The 21802-nt window shown below is 44.9% G+C and overlaps 2 long non-coding RNA genes across 2 annotated transcripts in view; both read left to right on the top strand.

Annotated features, from left to right (window-relative positions):
- The window catches only part of LOC137462409 (uncharacterized), a 405163-nt gene that overhangs the window by 244076 nt on the left and 139285 nt on the right, over positions 1 to 21802 (top strand). The gene's annotated exons all lie outside the window — the stretch shown is intronic.
- Positions 20509 to 21333, top strand: LOC137462229 (uncharacterized). Its single transcript, XR_010993624.1, has 3 exons — positions 20509 to 20796; positions 20828 to 20951; positions 21020 to 21333. It is a non-coding gene; the product is annotated as an uncharacterized lncRNA (long non-coding RNA).

Genomic DNA, 21802 nt, shown 5'->3' with positions numbered 1-21802 from the left:
CCATCTTGTCCCCCTGAACCCCATTCTAAGAACCCCAAAATTCTACTTTTCCACCCTGTGTTGATTCAACTACCACACTACTTAAACCCTTGTGGCTTGTAATTCCTCATACAAAGTTGGCAGCTTTTTTCATGAGCTAAAATCAAAGCCACGGGAGTTTTTGACTCCGTGCCAAGGTCTCTGAGCCCCCTGCCAGGGTCTGGAGACAGCCAGGGCAGCCAGAGGGATGTCCTGGATTCCCACAGAAGGGAACTCCCAGTGTGGCCATCCGGGAGTGCTTTGTCCAGCACAGCCCAGCACCAGGGACTGGCACTGCTGGGGCTGGATCCCCTTCCCAGTGACCCAACAGGGCCCTCGTGGCCCCCCACACTCACCGCCAGACCCTCTTTCCTCAACAGATCCCCCCCAGCCTTCCCCTGGCAGAGCCGCAGGAGCCTCATTCCATAAATCCATTTATTCCTGGGGCAGTAACACAGGAACAGCCCTGAGCTGGTGCCTCTGAGGAGGGACCCCAAAATACCACTCTGATTCCCCACATCCCCACAAATAATCCTAAAACCTCACAGCCCAACTGCTCCAGGTCCTTGGATGTCCCTCCTGAGCCATGGATGTCCCTGAGTGTCCCTTACCCAGCTGTGCCCAGGTCCCTTTGTTGCCCCCAGGGTTGGCAACGCCTGGGCTCCCACCCAGAGCTCAACCTGGGCCCCCCAAACTCGTCAACACTTTCTTTGAATCCTGAGCTCTGTATCTTCTCCAGCAAATTCCAGGGAAAAATCCCCAGGAGATGGAGATTCCTTTTGGACATCGCTCTTTCTCCACAGTTCTTTCAAATCACAGCAGCAGCAGTGATTCCGTGTAGGATCACTGAGCTGGGTTTAAAATGAAAACAGAGGTTGATCCTGCATCGCAGAGTGATGTCTCAGGTTTAGATTTTATATTTTTCAGATTCTGCTTTGGTGTGTTGGTCTGGGCTTCACATTAAGGGTGGTGAGCTCTCTGCACAGAGCAGGGAGACAAAACAATTCCTGCTCCAGCTGGGGACCAAGGACAAATGATCCAAATCTCAGCCCAAGAGCACAAACAACGTGGGCTGGAGAGAGAAAAACAAGCAGGATGGGACTGCATGGGCTAAAGCTGGAATTGGACAATGAACTCCAGTGTGCCAATGGAGCAGAGCTGATCACAGTGAGAGCCCCCGGGAGCATTCGTGCATTTTGGGGCCATTTTGGTTCATCTTGGGTGCAGCCCTGGCTGGGCTCTGGTGCTGCCCAAGGTGTATCCATGGAGGAGATCCTTTTAATAAATCCCTGCTTTATTCTTCAGCTCAGTCTGGTCTCTGTTCCAGGTCAGCCTTCACAAGGCACCAAGAGAAGCTCATCCCAACCCTGGCAGTGCCCAAGGCCAGGTTGGACACTGGGGCTTGGAACAGCCTGGGACAGTGGGAGGCGTCCCTGCCATGGCAGGGGTGGCACTGGATGGGATTCCCAACCCAAATCATTCTGATTCCATGATTCCAACAGAATTTCTGAAATAATTAATTAACACACTATTTGCATTATTAAGTCCTGAGAATCAGCAGAGGAGCCACAGATGGTCCTCACAATGAAACAACCCCTCATAATCAATATCCCTGAATAAAAATAATGAGGATTAAACAAGATGCTCCCATCTCTCAGTGCCACCACACCTTTCTTTTCCCAGCACTGGCAATGTTTTGTTTTCCCTTTGAATTGCACAAACTTCTCCAGAGGATTCATTCTCCAGCAGGAAAACCAAACTGCCCTGGTGTCCTTCTGCAGAAAGGGAAAAATGCCTCAGGGCAGGGTTTTTCCTGGGTTGTTTTTGTTATTTAAAGAAAAACTTTTAACTGTTCAATAAATCAGACAAGGGGAGGGGGTGGGCACAGCCATTTGTCAATAAATTCACACAAGGGACAAGAAAATGTGGCAAAGGAAGGCAGGGCTTTCACAGACACCTCAGGAACTTTATCCAGGGAAATTGGATCCAGAAATAGGAAAAATAGGGTTGGAAATAAACACGGTTTCTACAAGGAGAAACAACCAGAAGTGAGGAAAAGATGAACTGGCAGGATGGGCCCAAAATTCACATTATAGCAGGATCCAAACCAGGATCCATTATACCAGGATGGGCAAAAAAATCACATTATACTGGGATATAAACCAGGATCCATTACATGGGGATGGGCCCAAAATTCACATTATACCAGGATCCAAATCTTTCCCAGGGCCCTGCCCCAGCCCTTTGTAGTCTTTATTCAGGTGCCATCCTCCCCTTCCCAGCTCAAACCATTTCCCTGGAATTCCTCTGCTGGGAAATTGAAAATATGAACAGTGTGAAAATCTTGGGAGGGTTAGGATGGATTCTGGGGAAAGGTGGTCTGCAGCCAGAGCTCCCAGCAGAGGAACCAGTTAATATCTCAGGAAGCCACATTTTCATATTAATAAAATTATATTATAATAAAGAATATATCACAAACATATAAAAATAGATCATGAATATATAAATATGCAAGAATATATATAGAAATGTATAATAATATATAGTCTATATACATATATAATATATAATATAATTATACAATATATATTATATAATATATAATATATAGATATAATAATAGATAAGAAAATGTAAAAATATATAATGAAATAATACAAAAATAAATATAATGAGATAATATAATGCTAAATATAATTTAAATATAATATATGCTATTTCTATAAAATATATTAATAAAATAATATTGAAGATTGAATAAAATAGTACTGAAGATTCCCATCCAACTATTGCCCCAACCAGGTTTAAATCCCAAGCCAAGGAAATTTTGGGGTGTCCAAGTATCCCCAAGGCTGCCAGAGCTCCAGGAGCATTTGGACACCGCCCCCAGGGTGGGATTGGTGGGGTCCAGGAGCTGGACTGGATCATCCTGTGGGTTCCTCCCATTCAGGATATCCCCTAAATCTAGAAAAATAAAGTTTTAAACTGACTAAACTCACCCGAGCTCAGTGAGGACCAAAAATCCCTCATCAAGGCACTTCAAAGACTGACCCCGCTCCAGAGGTTCTGGAAGTTCCCCCTGCACATTCCCACAGTAAAATATTAATTCCTCCCCTTCTGCTCCTTTGAGTTTCATCCTTTGAAGGGCTCTGCCAGTGCTTTGCTGCTCTCCAAACACCAAATTGGGAAGTTTTAATTAGAAGCTCTGCTCCCCGAGTGCCCAAAGCTGACTGTGTTGGGATTGATGCTCTGGATTCTCACTGGAAAGGCAGGAAACACATTGGGAATGAGGAGGAACTGGAGACCTGGCAGCCCTGCCTGATGGACAGTGCTGAAGAGGTTTATTTATTTATTTATTTATAATTTAAATCTTTCAAAAAATATTTGAATGTAAATTCCTCCTAACACTGAAGTTAATTGAATCTCTTTAAACCACGTGCGTTGTCACGCGTTGAAGGAGCTCAGCTCGCTGCTGCTCCAAGTAAAAATAGCAAATCCAGGCACTGGGAATAGCTGGAGGCAGCAGCTGATCCCTGTCACCTGCCCGAGCTGTCCCAGCACCAGCGTGTCCTTCCAACCGCGGGGACAGCAGCAGCTCCAGCTGGGGACGGGGAAAACAAGCCAAAAAAATGCAGGGAAAGCACCCAAAAAATGCAGGAGAATGACGCAGAAATACAGGAAAATGAGCCAAAAAATATGCAGGAAAATTATTCAAAAATGCAGGAAAACTACCCAAAAATATGCAGGAAAATTACTCAAAAATGCAGGAAAATTACCCAGAAAGATGCAGGAAAAGGACCTGAAAAAATGCAGGAAAATTACCTGAAAATATGAAGGAAAATTAGCCAAAAACACAGGAAAACTACCCAAAAAGATGCAGGGAAATGACCCAAAAAGATGCAGAGAAATCACCCAGAAAGATGCAGGAAAATTATGCAAAAATGCAGGAAAATTACTCAAAAAAGATTCAGAAAGGTGATCCAAAATAGATGCAGGAAAGTGAGGCAAAAATGCAGGAAAGCCAGGCAAAAAAAGATGCAGGAAAACAACCCCAAGATGCAGGGAAACCACCCAAAAAAAAAAAAGCAGAAAAATGACCCAAAATAATGCAGATAATGACCCAAAAAAGATACAGGAAAAGGACCCAAAAAGATGCAAGAAAATTACTCAAAAATGCAGGAAAACGACCCCAAAATGCAGATAATGACCCAAAAAACATGCAGGAAAACAACCCCAAAGGGACAAAGGAAAACGAGCCAAAAGTATGCAAGAAAATTACTCAAAAAATGCAGATAACATCCCAAAAAAAGTAGGAAAATTACGCAAAAAATGCAGGAAAACTACCCCAAAATGCAGACAACGACCCAAAAAAGATGCAGGGAAAAACCCCAAAGAGATGAAGGAAAACGAGCCAAAAATATTCTGGAAAATGACCCAAAAATGCAGGAAAATTACCTGAAAATGACCCAAAAATGCAGGAAAATGACCCAAATATGGAGGAGAAGCCAGGTTTGGAGGTGCTGGGAGCCCCACCCCCATCGTCCCCTCCGGGGCTGATAGATTCTCCATGAGGATGGGAAACTTTGGGATCTCTTTGCTCATCTTTTCCTCACCCATGGAAGTGTCCCAAGTGGAAAAAAGCCATGAAAATCTCTTTAAAATGAGCACTGCAAAGTCCTCCTGTCATTTTTTACCGGGAGCAAGACCCAAAACTTTCTCATGGTGGGTGTTGGGGTGAAATGAGGGAAAAAAATCCTTAAAAGATGAAAGATTTGTGTTTTTCCCCGCAGCTAAAATCTGCAATTCCCTGAGCGTGCTCAGGGGGTGTCACCTATCCCAGGGCAAATCCTTGGAGCAGCTGAAAATGAAAACAAAAAAAAGGAAGTCCTGGCTGGATTTGGGAAGGATTTTGGGATTTTTTGAAAAGCTCTCTGCTGAATCAGGTTGTCACGGAAATGAGAAGGAAATCAGGAGCAAAGCTCGATTCTGGCAGCCCAGCTGGAGACAGGGATGGGGAGGGATGGGAAATGCCAGGGCTGAGAGGATTTCAAATGTGAAATTTGGCTAGGAGATAAAAAAACCAGAGCCCTGGACAAAGGAAGAGGAATTTCTGCAGTTAATTCCAAGACTTTTGGGGTTGGGAATGTGAATCTCCTAAATGAGAGACTTGATGGTGTCAACATACTGTAGATCACACAGGTAGTTTTAAAATGATCTAAAGGAGTCAAGGAGCAGTGGGATTTATTCTTATTCTTCTTATTCTCATTTGTATTATATTAATATTTAAATTTTATTTTTTTTGTCTTATTTTTATTTAAATTTATATTTGTATTGGTTTTTTAAATTAAATATAATATTTTTATTTTTATTTTTATTTTTATTTTTATTTTTATTTTTATTTTATTTTTATTTTTATTTTTATTTTTCTATTATTCTTATCCTTATTCTTGTTCTTATCCTTATTCTTGTTCTTATTCTTATTTAAATTTTTATTTAAATTTGTATTTGTGGTTTTTAGATTTTTTATTCTTATTTTTATTTAATTTTTTATTTAAAATTGTATTTAAATTTGTATTTGTATTTGGGGTTTTTTTATGTTTTTCTCTTTTATTTTTATTTTTATATTTCAAAATAAATGTCAGCTATTTCCCAGCCTTTCCTGGTTTCAGCAGATAATTCAGCTCTGGTGGTAGAGGATGGGAAGGCACCTGGACACACACAGACCCTGTTTGAAATTTAAACCAGAATGGCACCAAAACTAGAGGTTTTACTGGAAATAAGAGGAAAAAATCACCTTCCATAAAACATTCCAAAGGCTAGAATTCCAAATATCACCTTCCAAGAAAACCTTCCAAAGGCTGGAATTTCAAAAATCCCCTTCCAAAAAACTTTCCAAAGGCTGGAATTTCAAAAATCACCTTCCAAAAAACCTTCCATCCTCTGGCAGTTTGGAGTGGGGATGTTGGACCCAAACCCCAAAAGGGATTGAACACTTTGGGGAGGTTTCTGTGCTCTGCAGGAAGAGACCAGAACCTCCAAGGAAACTGAGAGTGTAAAATGTCCAAGATTTAAGTCTCAGCTGCTTCCAAGTAATTCCAAATTAATAATAACTTATATAGATATCATTAATTTTATTACAGGTAGAGCTGGGGGTGCTCCCCTGGAGAGGAGAAGGCTCCAGGGAGAGCTCAGAGCCCCTCCAGGGCCTGAAGGGGCTCCAGGAGAGCTGGAGAGGGACTGGGGACAAGGCCTGCAGGGACAGGACCCAGGGAATGGCTCCCACTGCCAGAGGGCAGGGATGGATGGGATCTTGGGAACTGGGAATTGTTCCCTGGGAGGGTGGGGAGGGGCTGGGCTGGAATTCCCAGAGCAGCTGGGGCTGCCCCTGGATCCCTGGCAGTGCCCAAGGCCAGGCTGGACACTGGGGCTTGGAGCACCTGGGACAGTGGGATGGGATGGGATGGGATGGGATGGGATGGGATGGGATGGGATGGGATGGGATGGGATGGGATGGGATGGGATGGGATGGGCCTGAAATGTTCCCTTCCTGGTTTTGCTGACAAGCCCCTTTCAAACACGTGTTAAAAAACCAAAGCCTCAGGAAAAGCAACACTTTAGACACATGCAACACCACAGTCCTGCTCTGCCACCTTCCCTCCTTCTCCTGGGCCAGGTGTGGGAAGCACCAGGAAAAAGCAGCGGCTGTGTTTGTCTGGAGCAGGGAACAATGGGATTTGCAGGCAATTAAAATCCCAATTTGCTCTGAAAACATTCCAGCCAGCACTCATTGATTTCTGTCAGCAGCTGCAGACGACAAGGCCGGGCCCATTTCTCCTCCAGCCACTTCCCTCTCCAGGATCCTTGGCAGACACTGAGTACAGAAGGAAAATCCTTCTCCAGCTCATCCAAAAGCAACAATTTGGTCTTTTTAAAAATAATTTGAAGCACCAGTAGTGGTGGGAAAAAGTGCCCAGAGCCCCAAGGCTTTGTGCTGATCCCACAGAGGGGCTGGCAGGGATCCCCCAGCACAGCCAGGGATGCGTTTGCTCCAAAATTATGCATCAGAATTGCTAAAAAAATTCCCATTTTTCAGCCATTCTGCACACCCAGGCCTGTGTGAATATATAGAATGCGTACGTGTGTGTGAGAGTATGTTTATATAGTATAAATTATATTTTTATAATATTATAAAATATATACATTTGTATACTTATATATGTTAATATATTTATAAACATATGAATATATAAATATATTTATATATGGGGGGTTCTTGTTTTTTGGGTTTTTTTTTTTTATTCTGCTTATTTATATCTGTATCTGGGAGTGGTTCAGCAGGTTCACCTCTCGTGACACACCCCAAACACAGGAGTTATTCTGGGTGCCAAATTCCCTTCCCATTCCTCAGCCCCCCAGGCTCCACATATTTCCATTTCCCAGGCTGTTTGTGGCACAGAGATCCACATTTTTCACAGCCACAAGCTGGAATCAGCTGGGAATTTGTCACCTGGTCAAGGGACAGGATTGCAGCTCTCCAGGGGCTGTAAATTGATTTTTGCCTCCCTCTGTTTGATCCGAGTTCTTCTTTGGGGCAACAGCAGCTTTGGCAGTGGGGGGAAAAGGGATTTTTTAGGGAGAGTCCTGGGGGATTCAAGGCTTTGTGTGCAAGCACTGGCAGAGATGGCCCTGCAGCTCAGGGGACAGGAGGGACAGAGGAGATGAATTCCCTGTGAGCCAGGGAAAGACTTAAATCCCAATAGGATTATGGAATTATGGTCTTCCAGTAATGCTGGACAGCAGATATGGGATCTGAAGGAGGCTTGAAATTCAATTTCCCATGGAATTCCCCTCCTCCCAACCTCCCCCTCCTCTCCATACCATGGGAACGCTCAGGTGTGGCCTCAGATCTCTCCAGAACCTCGTTTTTCCTCTTGGGATCCCTTGGCACACCTGGACAACCCCCAGTTTGGGTGTGTCTCAGTCTGAACAGACAGGTGTCTGCTAAGGAAGGAAGGAGCTTCCCCTGAAATGGAAAATGCAAACCCCCTCCCTCTGAATTATTATAAACTTGAAATTAAGGGGCTCTCAAGCAAAGAGATGGGAATAGGAATAACAGTTCTTTACTAGGAAATTAAAAATACAAATGCAATAGCACAGACAAACCAGTGCCAGAGTCAGAGCAGGCCCTGGCAGCCTGTGGGTCAGGCTGGTGGCAGCAGTCCCATCCCATGGTGGCTCAGCCCTCCTGCAGTGCCAGCTGTGCTTCTGCTGGAGCAGGGATCCTGCACAAGGGTGGAGTTTTCCTCTGAAGCTCCAGGGCTGCTGGAGATGGGCCTGGGCTTCCTCTGGGAATGCAGTGGGGAAGAAAGCTGCTGCTCTGGGAACGCAGTGGGGAAGAAAGCTGCTCCTCTGGGAATGCAGTGGGGAAGAAAGCTGCTCCTCTGGGAATGCAGTGGGGAAGAAAGCTGCTCCTCTGGGAATGCAGTGGGCAAAGGCTGCTGTGGTGTGCCAAGGTCAGATTGTATCCAGGTAGGAATGCTTGGCTCCTCCTGGGCGGAGCCTCTCCCCATGGGATGATGGAATTTTCCCAGCCATGCAGGGACACTCAGTGGCCATGAACAGAAGAGATCTCCTGGAGGGAGGATTGGCTGTGGGAGAGATAAAGAAAACTGCCCAAAGAACAGCAGAGAGCTGCCCCAGCTCTGACAGATGGTGATAGAACACACAGCCCAGCTACATCTTGTAACCCAGGAGAGGGAGGAAGGGGATAAGAACATCCCGGTGCTCCTTAAATCCCATTCTGTTCCCATGCTGCAGGTCAGGACAACCTCAGGATCCTCCAGCAAAAGTTGCCCAAATCCACAGGGATCTGCTTCCCAACTGCAGTCAGGAGTGGTGCCAGGGAATATTAATGTAGATTCCAGAAGGTTTGGGATTTTTTTAGAGGCTGGGGACCAAACTCTTCTTCAGTGCCCGTTATTCACATTTAAAACCAGACTTCACCCATCTTGGTTTTCTGTTCAGCTCTGAGCATTTCATGGCATCCCAGAAACCTTGAGACTGGAAAAGCCCTCTGAGGTCAGATCCAACCATTCTCTGTGTCCAACCACTTCCCATGTCTCCAAATGAAACATCCAGGGCTTGGAAACCCCTTCAGGGATGGAGGTGCCAATCCTTGGGATATTTTAAACAACCTTTGTGCATTTAAGCTGAGTTTAATGATGTCCCAAAGTCTAGGGCAGAAACCTGACCCTCAAGTTCTGGAATTTCAGAAGGATTTCAGTCCTTCCCATGTAAGAAATCGCTTTATATTGAAATCCTCCTTCCTGGTGTGACAATAAACCCTCCTTAAATATTCATTTCATGGAATCACAGAATCCTTGAGGCTGGAAAAGCCCTCTGAGATCAGATCCAACCAGTCTCCGTGTCCAACCACTCCCCGTGTCCCCAAGTGCCACATCCAGGGCTTTGAAACCCCTCCAGGGACAGATCCTGTGCCAATCCCTGGGGTGCTGTATGTGACATTCATAGATTTAAGCTGAGTTTAATGATGTCCCAAAGTCTGGAGCAGAAACCTGACCCTCAAATTCCAGAATTTGGGAAGGATTTCAGTCCTTCCCATGTCAGAAATCCCTTTAACTGGAAACCCTCCTTCCTGGGGTGCTAATGAGCCTCCCTGAGACTCCTTCTTGGCCAAGGCTCCTTCCAGCTGAAGATTTTCTGCCAAAGCAGCTCCTAATTTAGAACTGCTCTGTCTTAACTCGAATTTCTACTCAATTGACCTCCTGGGCTCCTTCCTCAGTCATTCCATGGAAAAATATGCTCTGTGTGCAATTCCCAACTTGGCTTTTTTGGGGGGTTTATTTCTTTATTTTTAACTTCTCAGCGCTTGCAGACTCCAGTCTGGAACAAGAAAATTATTCCTGGGTTGTTTTTTTTTTGGTTTTTTTTTTTTTTTTTCTGTCTATTACCCAGGGTGTCATCACTGCCAGACTTGGCCAACTCAAATATCACTCGGAATTGGGATCAAAGTACAGGAAAAAAATGAGGAAAAGCAGGAAAATGGAGCTGTTTGGCCTCCCACAGGTGCCCTGCAGTGACACCCGCCCATAAAAAAAAAAGAGAATTAAGTGTTTTTGTGGCTTATAATGCAGATTTTTTACAAATTAATTCATGATGCAATAAATTAATTACATTTTCAGCTCTGGCCTTACCAAGGTGCCACAGAGCTGCAGCATCCCCCAGCTTCAGCCTTGAAAAAAAAAATAATAGAAATCATTATAAATTACAAATAATTAAATGGCCTTATCTCAAAAATGAAGAAGGGTCAAGCCTGAGGGATCTGTGTGGGGATTTATGTAGAATAATCAGGATTTCTTTCTGGAATTTCTCAGGATTTCTCTGCCCAAAAGATCTCAAAATTGGCTGAAAGAGAAACCCATGGGTGATCCTTGAGATCCCTCTTTGGGTTTGAGTTCCTTCCTTGGATCCCCCTTGGGTTTGGGGTTCCTTTCTCAGGATCTCCCCTTGGGTTTGGTCTCTTTCTTCCTCTAAGGAAAAGCTGAGCTTAAACCAAGGTTGGAGTCTTAAAAAAAGGAATAAAAACTCTCCCCAGCCTGCAGGAATGATGAATTCCTGATGTTTTTAAGGGAAATTTCTCCCAGGAATCCCCACTATGAGGTCCAACACCATCCACCCTGGACCAACAAAGCTATTACAGATGTTTGATTCCTCAGCATTTTTCAGAGTCTCCATCAGACTTCACCTCATTAAAATCTTGTCCCTTTTAACCTGAATTGTGTCCAATTTCACAAAATTCCAACCATATTTGGACAGAAAAACCAGTATCTGCTGCTCAGGGCATTTTCCCTGCCTTTTTTTTTGAACACAAACCTGGGTTTTTTTCCATGGAGAAGCCTCCAGGTGGCCTTGGGACACAAAATTTGATGGTACCACGTCCCATTTGAACATCAGCAAAGATCTTGTTCCAAACTGGATAGTTTAGAATTTCCCAATCAGGAAATTTGGGACATCAACTGGAATTTTGTGGGCATTTGGAATATTCTCAGATGGGAGAACCTGACACAGCAGGATGGCCAAATGTTAATAGAGGGATTAATAGAAATAATAGAATTTAAAATGAACAGAATTTAAAAATTCCTTAATTCCTTTTAAAATACATGTGGAAACTGTTGGATTTTATGTGGTTTGTCAGTGTGTGAGGACAAACTGAGGTTTCCCAGCTGTTCCTGAGGTGAGGAATGAGGCCACAGGCATGGTTGGAACCTCATTCCCCAAATCCCACACCCAGATCTCCCAGGACAAGGCAGAACCAGCCCAGGGAGGTGCAGATCAGGCTCTACCTTGCACTCCTCAAGAAAACCCAGAAATTCCCCATTTAGGAGAGAAATTTAATTAAACTGCTCCATTTTTATTCTGGCTGTTTAAATACAGGAATGAGAGGCTGGGTTTTTATGGATGTCAGGAGGAACATCAGTTCCAGGCTCCATGCAAACCACAGAGGAAGTGTTTTCATTTCCAAACTGCAGCGTTTCTCCTCAGCTGAAATAACCATTTTTTAGCCTCTTTGTGCTCCCAGAAGCCCAGAAATCTGCAGGGCTCCCAAAATTTAATTTACCAGGAGGTGTGAGAGAAGAAACACAGAATTCCCTCTTTTCCTGCTGCATCCCTGAAAGTGGGAGCTTCTCCTCCAGGAATGGGGCCATAATGATTCATCCCTTTTTTATTAATGAACGTTAGGAATGTTTCTTTATGCTGGTTCTAAATTTTTTTTTTAGATCAGTTTATTAAGCAATGTCAAGCACAAAGTCTGGGTGGTGGGAGTTTCTCCATCAATTCCTCCAATTAATTGGAGCAGCCAATTAATAGATAATGGCAGGTGTCCCTGCCCATGGAAGGGGTGGGATGGGATGGGATTGAAGGTCTCTCCCAACCTAAATTGGGAAATCTTTGCTCATTGTTATTCAGCTGTTGGTAATTCTTTATCCTGTCATCAATTTAAGTTTTTTGGGGAGAAAAAAAGATGGAATAATTCCTGGACCTTGATTTGGTCAGCAGGGTTTGGAGACCTTCACTATCATCCTCCCAGGAGTCAGGATTGATCTAGAATCAACCCAAATTCCCATTTCCACTGGAAAAAGAAATGTCCCCATGCCATGAAGGATTTTGGGGACACCACTTACCCCTTCCACCAGCCTTATCTCTCTTCCAGTCCCAGATAAGGCCCAGGAGCTGGGGGCACACCCAGGAGTTGTCCAGTCCCATTCCCCAGCACTTCCAACACTGAATTCCAGGTGTTCACAGCTGTCCCAGCTCCTGCTGGATTATTTTTTCCCCTCTCTTCACCCCAACCATTATTCAAGCCTTAATTACACCCAGCAGTTCCTCACCACCAACTCAGCAATAACAGAGCCCCAAAACTCCCAGAAACCTGGCTTTCCCTGTAAAAATGGGAATACAAAGTGTCCTGTCCCGCCTTGGGATGATTCCAAGCTGGAGAAGGGGTAGGAAGCAGAGGGAAAGAGCTGTAGAAAAAGTCACTGCTGCCCTTCCACCTGGGGAAATCTGTTTCATCTCCACTCCCAGCCAGGCAGGTATGGAATTAAGCTTCCTTCCAGTTCCTGCTGGAATATTTCCCCCATGTCAAGTCTTTGCTTCTTTTTTACCAGGGTTGGGATTAAATGCATGAGATGTATTTCTTACTGGGACTCAGATGTTTATTAGTTCTTATCTCTGTCAGTCTCACAAACCCTGAATTCTGCAACCCTTCACTCTAACACACTGAAAACGGAGCCCCATCTCTCTCTCTACAAGGCCTTTTAAGGATCAACTGTACAATTAAGAAATGACACCTAAATTATTTTCACTTTTAACCCGATAACCAACCACCAGTGCCCCACAGTGCAGGCTTTTTATCCAATGACACAAAACCACCCAAACCCATGGAGAAGAAGGAGAAGAAGGAGGAGAAGGAGAAGGAGAAGGAGAAGGAGAAGGAGAAGGAGAAGGAGAAGGAGAAGGAGAAGGAGAAGGAGAAGGAGAAGGAGAAGGAGAAGGAGAAGGAGAAGGAGAAGGAGAAGGCCCAGCCTCCGCCCCAAAACCTCCATCTTGGTTTATATATATTACTACATTCTAAAACCCCAAACTCTAAATTTCCCACTCTGTGATATCACACACTTCTATTCAAACTCCATACCCACAATCCCAGTTCTACCATTCCATTTTGGAAGCCTTCTCCATGGCCTCAGGTCAGTGCAGTGTTCTCTTGGGGGTCAGTGCCTGGCAGCACAGAAGGGCTCAAATTCTCACTTGCCAGGGTTCCAACATCCCCCTCCTCCCTGTGGCCAGGAATCCAAGGAGAATGCTCAGGAATGTGGGATGGAAGTTGAGGATGCTGCAGCAGCTGCAGGAACAGGGTGTTATGAGGTGTGGCAGAACCAGCCCAGGGCTGTCCTTCCCGGAGCCTGGCACAGCTCCAAGGGCTCCTGGCAGCTGGATTTGCTTTAATGGGAACAACTTCCCTGCAGGGCATCCAGATTTTCCCAGAAAACAGGATCCCAGCATGGCCAGGAGCTCATTTTCAAAGTGGTGCAGTGAGGAAATGTGGTTTTCCCTCCTTTGCTGTGCAAGACACAGGAAAAGGGCTAAGCCTGGTTTTAATTTAACCCCTTCCACAAAAACAGGGCCGCATCTTTGGGAAATTGGGAATATTTCACAGGAAAGAAAGGAACCAGCTACAGCTGCTGCCAGCCACACAAAGGAACAGCAGGGAAGGTTTTCCTGGGAAAAGGGGGAGGCAGAGGAAAAAGGGGGAGGCAGAGGAAAGCTCAGCTCCCAGCTGGGCCTGGCTGGGATGGAGCTGAGCTGTGCCCAGTGCTCCCGAGGGATGGATGGGGCAGAGGGAGAAGGGTCCTGACCAAACTGGGAATTCTCTGCCTGTGGAATTGCAGGAGCTGAGTGGGCTGGAGGTCTGGTCCTGAAAAAAACCCAGGAATTTATTACCTGTGGCATCCCAGAACTTTCTTGTGAAATCTCCCAGCACACACTGGATCAGGAGTGGGAGAAGTGGGGCTGGAAAGAAATACTGGGAGGTCCCATCCTACTCCCCGGAATTCCAGGAACATCTCCCACTTTGCTGGATTTTCCAGGATCACCCATCCTGCTCCCAGGAATTCCTGGAGCATCTTCCATGATCCTGCACTTTCTGAGAGGATCCATCCTGGTCCCAGGAATTCCTGGGCCATCTCCCACTGTGCTGCAATTTCTGGGAGCTTCCACCCTGATTCCAGGAATTCCAGGAGCATCTCCAACCATCCTGGATTTTCTGGGATGACCAATCCTGCTCCCAGGAATTCCAGGATCATTTTCCATGATCCTGCACTTTCTGGGAGGACTGATCCTGCTCCCAACAATTCCTGGAGCGTCTCCCGTGATTCTGCATTTTTGGGAGAACCCATCCTGCACCTCCCAGGAATACCAGGAGCATCTCCCACTATACTGGACTTTCTGGGATGACCCATCCTGCTCCCAGGAATTCCAGGACCATCATCTATGATCCTGCAATTTCTGGGAGGTTCCATCCTGCTCCCTGAAAATTCCAGGAACATCCCTGACCATTCTGCACTTTCTGAGATGGCCCATCCTGCTCCCAGGAATTCCAGGAGCACGCCTATTTTTTGCTTGTCATTTAACTAAAAAACTTCAAATATGCTAGAAAGACACAAAGAGCGAATTATCCAAGCACATTTTGTGTATAAAACCAAGCACCTCCAGCACGAGGTGCAGTAAATGGACTTTGTAAGCTGAAACTTCCAGTTCAACATCTGATTTTTCAATACATTTATGTGCCTCCAGATGCGTGTAAAGCTCCTCACAGGAGATTTAAAAATACCTCAGAAATTTAGATATCAAAGCACTATGGAAATGAGGAGTTAAGGTCCCCATTCCACAGGAATTTTCAAAGATTTTTAGGTGAAAAAATGGCTTTGAAGGTTTAAATCCGAGGTCTGCAAGGTGGCAGAGTCCGTCCCTCCCTGCGTGTTTTCAATTCTGGCTGGAACAAACTCTCCTGGTTTTGGAATTCCTCTCCCTGTGCTCGGTTTTGCATGGAGAAATCCAAATAAAAAAAAATAAAAACTAAACTCCCCAAAAATTTGATTGAAAATGAGGGAAAAAAGGTTTGGAGAACAGGCTTTGGAAAAAAAAAATAGAATAAAATAAGAGCTTTCCTCATTTACTGGGATAAAGATTTAATCGGAGCTATCAAAATATCAGGGAATCATGGAATCATGGGGTGGGAAGGACCTTAAATTCCATTTATTCCACCCCAGGGATACCTTCCACCATCCCAGAATGTTCCAGCCTGGCCTTGGACCCTTCCAGGGATCCAGGGGCAGCCACAGTTTCTCTGGAAATTCTGTCCCAGCTCCTCCCCACCCTCAGGGAACAAATCCTTCCCAAAATCCCACCTATCCCTGCTCTCTCCTGGTTTAAATTCAATGTATTACAGCAGCGGGCCCAAGCTGCTGCCAGTGCTGCAGATAACTCTTATCACTTAAAAAAAAGCCCTTTTAAATCCTTCAGCCTCAAACAGGTCCCATTTTCAGAGCCTCCCACTGCATCTCTTAATAAAAAAATTATTCAAACGCTGACTTGAAAGAGAATTCCAGAATTTCCAATTAAAACGCTGGCCCCCAGCAGTAATTTTTGAATTTAATTATTTCTTTCTATTTTGGTATTTTCAAGTCTCACTGAAAGCCCCAAATTTTTATGGGAAGTTTTGGGGGTTTTTTCCACATATGTGAAACAGCTGCGGGGCTTCCACCTTCACACATCTTTCGTGGCGTCCTGCGGCATGCCTGGCATTTCTTGGCTGTTCCCATTCCCGATGGATGTCACAAGGATGGGAGATGGGAAAAACTGCTCAGGGAATGTCCGGAAATAATTTGGGCAGGGTGGGGCTGAGAGAGGCAACTCCACCCTTCCAGCCCCGTGGTAATTCCAACTGGGAAGAGAATCCTGGAAATCCTGAGATGCAGAGCAAAGAGGAACCTTCCCAAGGGAAAATTTGGGATGCGGGAATCATCCCAAGCCTGGGGTTTCATCTCCTAGCCTGGGGATTTCTTGGCTGTTCCCATTCCCAATGGATATCACAAGGACCTCATATTAAAAAAGTTCCTAAGGGGGATGTCCAGAAATTATTTGGGCAGGGTGGAGAGGCAGCCCTGCCCTTCCAGCCCCGCAATTATTCCAGCTGGGAAACAAATCCAGGACATCTCAAAGGGTAGAGCCAAGAGAAACCTTCCAGAGAGGAATGTGGGATGAGGGAATCATCCCGAGCCTGGGGTTTCAGCTTCCAGCTAAGAAGCAAATCGTGGACATCCCAAAGGGCAGAACCAAGAGGAACCTTCCTGAGGGGAAATTCAGAAATCAGGAATCATCCCCTGGCCTGGAGTTTCATCTCCCAGCCTGGCTATTTCTTGGATATTCCTCTTCCCAATGGATGCCACAAAGATGGGAGACAGGAGACATTCTTAAGGAGGATGTCCAGGAATGGTTCAGGCAGGGTGGGGCTGGGAGAGACAGCTCTGCCCTTCCAGTCCCACAGTAATTCCAGCTGGGAAGAGAATCCTGGAAATCCTGAGAGACAGAACAAAGAGGAACCTTCCCAAGGAAAAATTTGGGATGCAGGAATCATCCCCTGGCCTGGGGTTTCTTCTCCTAGCCTGGCTATTTCTTGGTTCTTCCTCTTCCTGATGGATGTCACAAGGATCCCATCCAGAAAAAGTTCCTAGGGGGGATGTCCAGGAATGATTTGGGCAGGGTGGGGCGGGGAGAGGCAGCTCTGCGGGTATTTCCAGACGGGAAGAGAATCCTGGACATCCCAAGGGGCAGAGCCAAGAAGAACCTTCCCGAGGGGAAATCTGGGATGAGGGAATCATCCCGAGCCTGGGGTTTCACCTCCCAACCCAGGAGCAGCAGCCCGGAGCCCTAAATCAGTGATTCCCCCTGGCCCTGCATACATCGGAGCCTCTTCCCGGCAAACCAAGCGGGAACGGAGGGAATGAGCCTTGAGCTCTGGCTCGCAGCCAGACTTGCCACTTTTCCCCTAACGAGACAGGCAGTTGACTCGAAATTGGCATAAAAATACCCAGATTTGCATAAATCCCGGGGCAGGCCATGCTCTCATTCCTTCCCTTCAGAAACCTCCTCCTCCTCCTCCTCCTGTGCAGGGCTGGGAATAAATCCCAGATAACCCCTGACATTCCAACAGGAGCTTCGACTTTCCAAGAGGAGAACAAAGAGGGAGGAAGGAGGAGGCCCCCAAGCTCCATTTTTGGCCATTATTAACCAAAATCAAAAGGAGCAGCAGAAAATCTGACCCCAAACTGGTGCTGGGAGCCTGGACAGGGCTGGTGGGATGAGGTCGCACTCCTGGATTCCCAATTTTTTTTTGCTGGGAATGCTCTGCGGGTTCCAGGACCTCATGCAGCAGCCTGGGAATTTGGTAGGGACAAAACAAGAAATTTGGTAGGGACAAAACAGGAACAGATGTCTCAGGAGAGGGAAGGGGAGGGGGAGGGATCTGTTCGGACTTGTGAGAGCAAAGAAAGCGAAGTTATGCAAATCACTGCTCTGTTCCAGACAAAAACTCCCCTCCCGAGGTTTGGGCTGAGGGATGGAGGGAAACAAAGGGTTCCTTTGGATTTGGGGATCAACCTGGAGGGGAGGCCAGCAGGAGCTTTGGCTGGGGTCACATGGGGCACACCCCACTCCTCTCATCCCAGCCAGGGCTTCCCCGGGATTTGGGCACATCCTGGACAAGCCAGGACATCCAGAGCGGAATCAAAGTCTGGGGCAAGGAATGAACTTTCAGCTTTTGGCTAAATCATCATGGTGATTACTCCATAAACACAGCAAAGGGTTTTCCACAGCAAGGAAAACCCAATGCCCAGGAAAACCGAACACCCTGGAAAACCAAACACCCTGGAAAACCCAATATCCAGGAAAACCCAATAATCAGGAAAAACAAATATCCAGGAAAACCCAACATCCAGGAAAACCAAATACCCAGGAAAATATCTAGGAAAATCTAATGCCCAGGGAAATCCAACGCCCAGGAAAATCGAACACCCTGGAAAACCAAACACCCTGGAAAACCCAATGTCCAGGAAAACCCAAAACCCAGGAAAACCAAGCATCCAGGAAAACCCAAAACCCAGGAAAACCCGACACCCGGGAAAACCCAATGTCCAGCAGGGCCCAGCTCAGGGCCAGATCCCTTCCTGGCATTCCCAGAAATGTTTCCTTCTGGGAATGCCTTGTGGGTGAGCGAGGGATGCCAGAGATGTGCCAAAGGCCGAGCCCTGCCCTGTGGAAGGAGCAGAGCAATTCCCATGGGATTTTGAGCAAAGTGGGGTTTAAATACCAGTGTAAAACCCTGAAGGGAATTAACTGGAATATCCAGAGGGTTTTTTTTTCCTACTCAGGAAAATCCTGAATTCAGCAGAGAAGCAGCAATTTCCATCACCACACCAGGAGATTTAAACTCCCTGTCCCATCTCTAGAAGAGCACAAAGACAATTAAAAAAAAAAAAAGATATTTAATACTGGAATTAATGTAAAAATGTTTAGATCTGCACAAAGATTTACGAAAAAAAAGGGATTTAAGATTGGAATTAATGTAAAAGTGTTTAGACATTGCATAAAGACATTGAAAAAAGATGGAATGCTGGAATAAATGTAAAAACATTTAGAGATGCATAAAGACATTGAAAAAAGAGAACTAATACTGAAATAAACGTAAAAATGTTTAGAGGTGCACAAAGACAATTTAAAAAAAGAGATTTAATACTGGAATTAATGCAAAAATGTTTAGAGGTGCACAAAGACATTTTAAACAAAGATACTCAATGCTGGAATTAGAATAAAAGCATAAAATTAATAATATACTTTAAAAATGAATATAAAACCAAAACCCACTCTTGCCACCGCCTGCTCCACACACAGAGCACTGAGCACGGACCTGGCGCTTTGGACTGGGAGGCCCGAAGGCTCCGGGAATTCTCGCGCCGCTTCCCCGGTGTCATCCCAGGACACGCGGGATGCGCTGCGGAGGCTCAGGGGTTAAAGGAACTCTCCCGTTCCACCGCCATCTGATGTGTGCACATTCCAAGTGCTAATTATGCCTCACAAAGCGCAGCACAAAGCCCTACATGATACTGGCGAAGACTTCAGCGCTGCCAGCACAGCTTATTTGGGTTTTTTTCCTTTTTTTTTTTTTTTTTTTTCTTTTTTTTTTTTTTTTTTTATGGTGCGGGTTAAAATAGAGGAGAAATGTTCAAAGCCTGCCCGGATATTTGCAGGCAGCGCTCCTAAACTCGTGGAAATCTGAATTAAGAGCAATTTTTCAGAGAGATTTGGTGTTCTGGGCATGCAGGGAAGTTTAACCAACCGTGGCTCACCTGGAAAAGGAGATGGAGGAAGCTAAAGCCAAAAATCAGGAGAGGAAAAAAGCAATTTTAAGGGATCAGAGGAAGGGGTTTTGTGGCTGAACAGCAAAACTTCCCCCAGCTAAGGGGGAAAAACCAGGGAGAGGTGGCACAGCGGGGACAACTCCTGCTGCTCCAACCTTTCCAGATTAAAATTCCTGATGTGGGGAAAGAGAAAATTTGGACTCGAGGATGGCAAATAATGAGATGTTGAGTGAGGACAGCTGGGAGCTGCAGCTGAGGGAGGTGGCGGCTCTGGCACCGAGGGGATCAGGCAGAGAGGGGCTGGAAAAGGGAAACTCCCAGGATGGACGTGCCCACATTTTTATATTTACCTGGACATGCCAAATTTCTGTATTTACCTGGATGTGCACACATTTTTATATTTAGCTGGACATGCCCAAATTTCTGTGTTTACCTGGATGTGCCCACATTTATATATTTACCTGGACATGCCAAATTTCTGCATTTACCTGGATGTGCCCAAATTTCTGTATTTATCTGGACATGCCCAAATTTCTGAATTTAGCTGGACATGCCCAAATTTCTGTATTTACCTGGATATGCCCAAATTTCTGTATTTATCTGGGCATGCCCAAATTCCTGAATTTAGCTGGACATGCCCAAATTTCTGTATTTACCTGGATGTGCCCAAATGTTTGTACTTAATTGGATGTGCCCACTTTTTTATATTTACCTGGACATACCCAAATTTCCACAATCACCTGCCCAATTCCAGCATCTCACAGCACCAAATCCAAGCAGTGATCAAGCATGATTTATTATATAGAATTTTTGGCTTTTAGGCTTTTTTGATTTTGGAGGGTTTGGGGGGTTTTTGTTGTTGGGTTTTTTTTTTTTTTTTTTTTTTTTTTTTTTTGGGTTTTTTTTTGTGTGTGTGTGGTTTTTTTTGTTGGGTTTTTGGGGTTTTTTGTGGTTTTTTTTTTCCTGGTTTTGATGGGGTTTTTTTTGTTTGTTTGTTTTGTTTTGTTTTGTTTTGTTTTTCCTAGTCTGTATTTTTATATTTATTTAAGGAATAAATATACCTGGATATCCAGGAGGAGAAGCTCAGAGTCTCTGAGTTCCTTCTTGTTTTTGCTGCCTGGAATTGCAGGAGTGGGGACCCCAAGGCTCTGTTTTGTCCTGACATGTGGTGGGATCACAGGGGCTGGAAAGTGCCTCCAACAGAGCTGAAAACAGAGTTAAAATGTGGTTTATAAGAGGTGAAAACAGAGTTAAAACGTGGTTGTAAGTGGTGAAAAGCAGGGTTAAAATGTGGTTTGTAAAGGTGAAAACAGAGTTAAATGTGGGTTTATAACAGGTGAAAAGCAGGGTTAAATATGGATTTGTAAGGTGAAAACAGAGTTAAAATATGGATTTTTGAGAGGTGAAAAGCAGAGTTAAAATATGGTATTATAACAGGTGAAAGCAGAGTTAAAATATGGATTTTTAAGAGCTGAAAAGCAGAGTTAAATGTGGGTTTATAAGAGGTGAAAAGCAGAGTTAAAATATGGGATTATAACAGGTGAAAGCAGAGTTAAAATATGCATTTTTAAGAGGTGAAAATCAGAGTTAAATGTGGATTTGTAAGAGGTGAAAGCAGACTTGAAATATGGATTTTTAAGAGGTGAAAAGAGTTAAAATATGGGTTTATAAGGTGAAAAGCAGGGTTAAAATGTGGATTTTTATCTCTGTTTGCTTTTTGAATGGCTAAATGTTTTAATTATCAATGTTTCCAATGCAAACGAGGATTTTCCAATCCCAATTCTCTTCCAGATGGAACCGACCCCAAACCAGGTGTGCAAACCCCGGGGAATTGCTTGTGTACGGAGCACACAAGCAAAGGGAGGGAAAAGCAAAGTTTGAGGAGTGGATGGGCAAATCCTACCCCAAAAATCATTCCCAAAGCATGGAAAAGGCCGGGAGTGTGAGGCCATCACGGCTGGGTTCAGTAAAGGAATTTTTCCTGAATCCTGGGAGAAGAGGGTGACCCCAAAACTTCCTGCCTCTGGAAAAACAATTTTGCTAAAGCAGAAAATCCCTCCCAGGGCAAAAGCTAAAACACTGAAAGGCAGAAATTCAGATTTTGGGATGATTTTGGGACGATCTTGGGACAATTTTGGGACAATTTTGGGATGAGGGAAAGAGAGGCAGGGAAATTTTAGCAACACACAGTGCTTATTCCCACTGTTCCTACAGACAAGAATAAAAATAATAAATCACTGTAGCAATTATTATTTTATGTTGTTTGGACAACCAAGGTTTTTCTATTT

Source organism: Anomalospiza imberbis, chromosome 25 (genome assembly GCF_031753505.1).
Source record: "Anomalospiza imberbis isolate Cuckoo-Finch-1a 21T00152 chromosome 25, ASM3175350v1, whole genome shotgun sequence".
Classification (NCBI taxonomy): domain Eukaryota; kingdom Metazoa; phylum Chordata; class Aves; order Passeriformes; family Viduidae; genus Anomalospiza; species Anomalospiza imberbis.
The sequence above is the reverse complement of the archived record's forward strand: the minus strand, read 5'-3'. Positions and strand labels throughout refer to the sequence as shown.